Source organism: Sciurus carolinensis, chromosome 5 (assembly GCF_902686445.1).
Source record: "Sciurus carolinensis chromosome 5, mSciCar1.2, whole genome shotgun sequence".
Classification (NCBI taxonomy): Eukaryota; Metazoa; Chordata; class Mammalia; order Rodentia; family Sciuridae; genus Sciurus; species Sciurus carolinensis.
Window position 1 is genome coordinate 133,917,040 of NC_062217.1, and position 5,077 is coordinate 133,922,116.

The window sequence follows — 5,077 nt, forward strand, 5'->3', positions numbered from 1 at the left end:
GCTCTGGTTATCCTTTAACTATATCTTAATGACCCACAAAGGATAAAGGCACATACACAGCACCTGAGAACTTCAGTTCCACTATTTTAAAACTGTTAAAATATGTGCTTGAAGCTAATAGTTTTGATAAATCTGTAGTTTTCTTTATTTTTCCCCCCTTGTCTGACTTATTTCCTCTCCTAATTTAATAACACATTCATTTAAAATACGTGTTTTATATACATTATTACACATAAATGATTTGACTTACTGGAAAAGCATGAACTAGTATGTATATACATATATATATACATATGTACTACATATACATATACACACACACCCAAGTATATGTTGTAGTACCATTCATTCGAGGTATTTTATACACATTAATGACTAGAACTGACATAAACCCCTGCCCTTGTGGAAGATTGCTTTCTTGCCAAGGGTATTAGAGAATGAACATTAAAAATAATAAATCACACAATATATTAGAAGTTAAAAGTGCTATGGGAAGTAGGAATAGGGCAGCACGAAGGAATCTGAAGAGACAGGAATGGGGATGCAAGTTGCATGTTTAATTAGGGTGGTTAGGGTAGAACACATTAAGAAGATGAAACTCGAGAAAATATATAAATTGAAAGGAGGAATAAGTCCTTCAGATACTGTGGAGGAAAGTTCCAGGAAACGTAAAAAGCCTGTGCAAAGAAACCAAGGCATTAGCATACTCCACATATTCAGTGAGCAGCAAGGAAGTATGTGCATGCAGCTGGAGCAGGTTCAAGGCAGATATGTGAGAAGGTAAGGTCAGCGGAGGATGAGGACGGCAGATCACACAGGGTTATTGCAAGAACTTCGTTATGTATTCTCAGTAAGAGAAGGAAATGTCAGAAGAAATCAAGCCAAGAATGTCTTCATTTCACTGACTTTTTACAAGCATCACTCCAGCTGCTGTGTTTAGATTAGATCATGCAGTAGTAGAAAGACTGGAATCGTGAAGCCAATTTGAACGCTGACTGCAGAAACTCAGACCACAGATCATGTTGTCTTGGGTCAAAACAATAGCAGAGGAGGTGCAAATAAATTGTCAGATGCTGAATATTTCTGAATGTTAATCCAGTGCGATTTCCTGTCACTTTGAATGTGGGTGTAAATGAAAGTTGAGAAAGATGTCTAGGTTTTAGCCTTAGCAACTTGACAGAAAAGGTTATCACTAATTAAGGTGGAGAAGTCTGCAGGTGAAGCGAATCTGGGTGTGGGATCGGGAGCAGAATCAAAAATTCTACTTAGGCATGTTGAGCATGAGATATCAGATTTCTAAGTGAAAAACTCACAGAGGTACTTGGTGATATGCATATGGACTTTCAGAGAGTCTAGATGAGATGAAGACTGGACGCATAGATTTGGAATTTATCAGAATACAGATGCTGTATAAAATCTATGAATTGATCAAATCACCAAAAGAGAGAGTCAATTGAAGAGAAGATAAACCATCTCTTAGGAAATTCCAACAATTAGAATTTGGGCAGAAGAGGACACATGAGCAAAGGAGAGAGGACAACAAAGGAGGAACTGTATCATGGAAGTTAAGTGAGGATACCACTTATTAAAGTTTATCTTGTATTTTAAATTATCTAAAGTTGAGGAATTTGAGGAAGATATTGCATCTAACAACATGGACCTCATTGTTCATGTTAAAGCCAGCAGATTCGACAGGGTTTTATGAATATGACCTAATAGAAGATAAAGAGAGAAAGGAAAATAAGCAAGTGCCACCTTGAATGGACAATCATTTGCAGACAAGATAGGAAGGTAAGAACTATTAACTGTGAAATTAGTGTGCTCTAACTGAATTCAAATCATGGCTCTACTTACAGCTTTGGATGTCGTAAGTATTATTTCTTCTTGCTAAGCCTCAGTTTTCTCATCTAGAAAATGGAGTTATCATTAGTACCTACTTTATATGTGTTTTCTGAAAATTAAGTGAAGTAACCTGTGTGAACCCCTTAGTAAAGTGCCTTGCATATATTAAGACTTCAGTATGCTAACTGCTGCTATTTCTTTTAAAGTCATTAACATTAATAAACTTTCAAGTCATTTTACTCTGAAGAGAAGTGCAGAAGTAGGAGTTATAAGTTTAGATAATTTTAAATGTAATTCTAGTTCCTCTCATAGAAATCATATATAAAATATTGTTCAAGCACCATGTCTCTCAAACATTACTTGAAGAAGGAATAACAATACCATGGTGCACATATTCAATAAACCATTATAATTGGTTTCTATTTTAAAACTTGAATATAAGAGCAATTTTGATGTCCATGAAAACACCATTAAACAGGATTCACCTGTATAATCATTTAGATCAAAGAACATAGTTCTTTTGAGAAAGTTTTTAGAAGCACAGAGCTTAGAACTCTATAAGCTACTCTATTGTCAGATCATTCAAATTGTCATTGAGCCATCACTTTGTAAAATAAGCATATGCTATGGTTGCCTGGAAACCACTCCTCTATGCCTACCTTTCAGTTAATGATGCTTCTGATGCAGAATTCTATAGGAGGATTAAATACCATTTATTTCTACAGGATAAGGGGATCTAAAATATCAGTAAGTACAAACAAGGAACAAAACTACAAGGTGATCTTCAGAGCCTCTGAGCAATACAAAGACAAGATTATAGTGTAGGAATTGGACATTTTCAAGGTAAAAGAGAAAAGAAAACAAAAGAAAATTTAAAAACTGAATAAATATAAGCATCTCCAAGGCTGACTTTAAAAACAAAGTTAAAAAAAAATACATGTTTACTTATTTAAAAGCTAGATTTTACTGCATTTCATTTCCTTGTCTCAGCCTCAAGCATTTTACAGACTCCTTCAGGCCTTTGGAGTGTCAGTACAACTATGGATGGAATCATTTGCTCACTGATTAAAAGGTGGTCCATATTTGGAGTATTGGGAGTGAGGGGAAGGTGGATTCAGTAAGGACACTCATTAAGAAAGGGAGTACTGGAGATGGACCAGGTTGGGACACAGGATCATGAGTTCAGTTTTGACCATGAAAATTTTGAGATTCCTGTTAGATCTCTAAGTAGAAATGTCAAGGAAGTATTTGGATATATGAGTTAGTGGTTCAGGGCAAAAGTTCAAGTTAGTGATTAGTTTTAGGAGTTACAGCATACAAATTACTATCTGAATCCTTGAATCAAGGGGAAAAGAGACTGAATGATAGGCAACTTGAGCCTAAGACTAACCCAGAGAAAAATTTCATATTTAAAACTCATGTAAGTGATAGCTAGCTGGTTAAAGTTTCTGAGGATAATCCAGAATAATTTTAAAGAGACCTAAAGAATGAATACTCAAGAGAAACAAGTTCAAATAGCAGGTTCATACTGAATTTACAGAATTCTATGAGTGGTTGGGTAAGATGAGAACTGAAGCATAACTACTGGAATTGGTAATTGGTGCAGGGGTCACTGATGACCTTAAGTAAAAAACTGATAAATTACAGGCATATATCTGAGTAAAAAGTGTTTAAGTGTAAGGAAAAGCATACCTCTCTCAAGAAACATGGACATAGATAGGACAAAGATCTAGAGAGGCAGTGGAGTCTAAATATGCTTGCTTTGGTTTATGTTACTATCCAAGGTCATGTGAAAGAGTGAAAACAAAGAGAAGAAAAGATATGGGTATACATTTTCTGAGTAGGAAGAGAGAAGGACTCAGAAGAGAGATGAACAATGAACTAATCAAAGTGAGAAGGATGGGTATTTACCAGGAGAGAGAGAATTGTTAAAGATTGCAGATCAAGATTGGTTTATAGATGGATGACTTACAATTGGTTAAGATCCCATCTACAGATCTCTAGCCTCAAGCCCAGAGACCTACGAGAGTATAGGGTAACTAGAATTTTGAGGAAGGTAAAAGATTGAGATTAATCTTAGGAGAGGTACTTGAATAGGGGGCAATGATCAGGAACATAATAGTTTCAACTAATTTTCTTCAGTTGCACAGGAAAAAGAAGGTTCTAGAAAGCTGTGTTTATTTAGAATAAAGGGAGTAGATGATTTACTGGAATAAGAGGAGAAGACCAAAAGTTGAACCTGGAGACTATTGGGGCAAGAAAGTATCAGTGTGGTGGGGACAGATTTTAAATAGGAATAGGAGATTAATATTCATAATTTATTCATTATTATATCTCCATCGACTAGCACACTTATAAAATATAGTCAGTGCTTGCAGGTGGTATGTTGAAATATTGTTGAGAAACTCCTTTTCTCTTGAATACAGCTATAAATGATGATAAAAGGAGCATGTCAAAAAAAAGTTGAGTATATTTGCTTTCAAAATCTTTGGCAACTCTGATTGGATCAATGGTATCCATTGGTTTTAAAATTATAATCTGAAGTCCATAAAATGAACTCAGACATAAGTATAAATTTTATGTTATACCAGAATAACTGTAGAAATAGTTTAGGAGGAGAAATACTAACCTGCAAACTTAATTCAGTGAAGGAGGATTTATCACAAGCAGCTAAAGTCACTTAAAAATACTCCTTTGTGTTATTTCCAAATATCTTACTGTTCTGTATCTTCATAACTATTTGTTCAGTAATGTGGTTATTCACTGTGATTTAAAACTCCAAAATATTTGCACTCAATTAACCTCACTGGGTTCAGACCCTTGTGATGAGGTGGTATGCATGAGTGCAAACTGCAGTCTCCCCTGGAGAATATGCAGCCTGTTTCTTACACAGGTGAAACTAAGGCTAGACAGCCCTTTCCAATGGACATTTCTGGTCTCTCTCTGCCCCCAATCTAGGGTACAGAAAGTTATTTTGTATGTCTTCAGAAAACTCCAAAACAGGACGACCAGGATTAACATTGAAAAAGTCATTATGTCTGTCTGCACCAAACTGCAGAATATGGAATGTGGGATTGTGTCCCTAGGTAGGGATACATTCGCATTCTATAGCTGCTACCAGAGCCACATGTAAAATAAGTAGGACTTTACAAAATTAATTTCTGTTGAATTTGAAGACATAGTGACTGAAAAATGGCCCATCCCAACAGTTGAAGGATCAAATACAATCTCAATC

At 35.5% G+C, this 5,077-nt stretch overlaps 1 pseudogene; it reads left to right on the forward strand.

Moving 5' to 3' along the window:
* Nucleotides 1-4,629: 4,629 nt before the first annotated feature.
* Nucleotides 4,630-4,757, forward strand: LOC124986023 (uncharacterized; annotated as a pseudogene).
* The last annotated feature ends 320 nt before the right edge of the window (nt 4,758-5,077 follow it).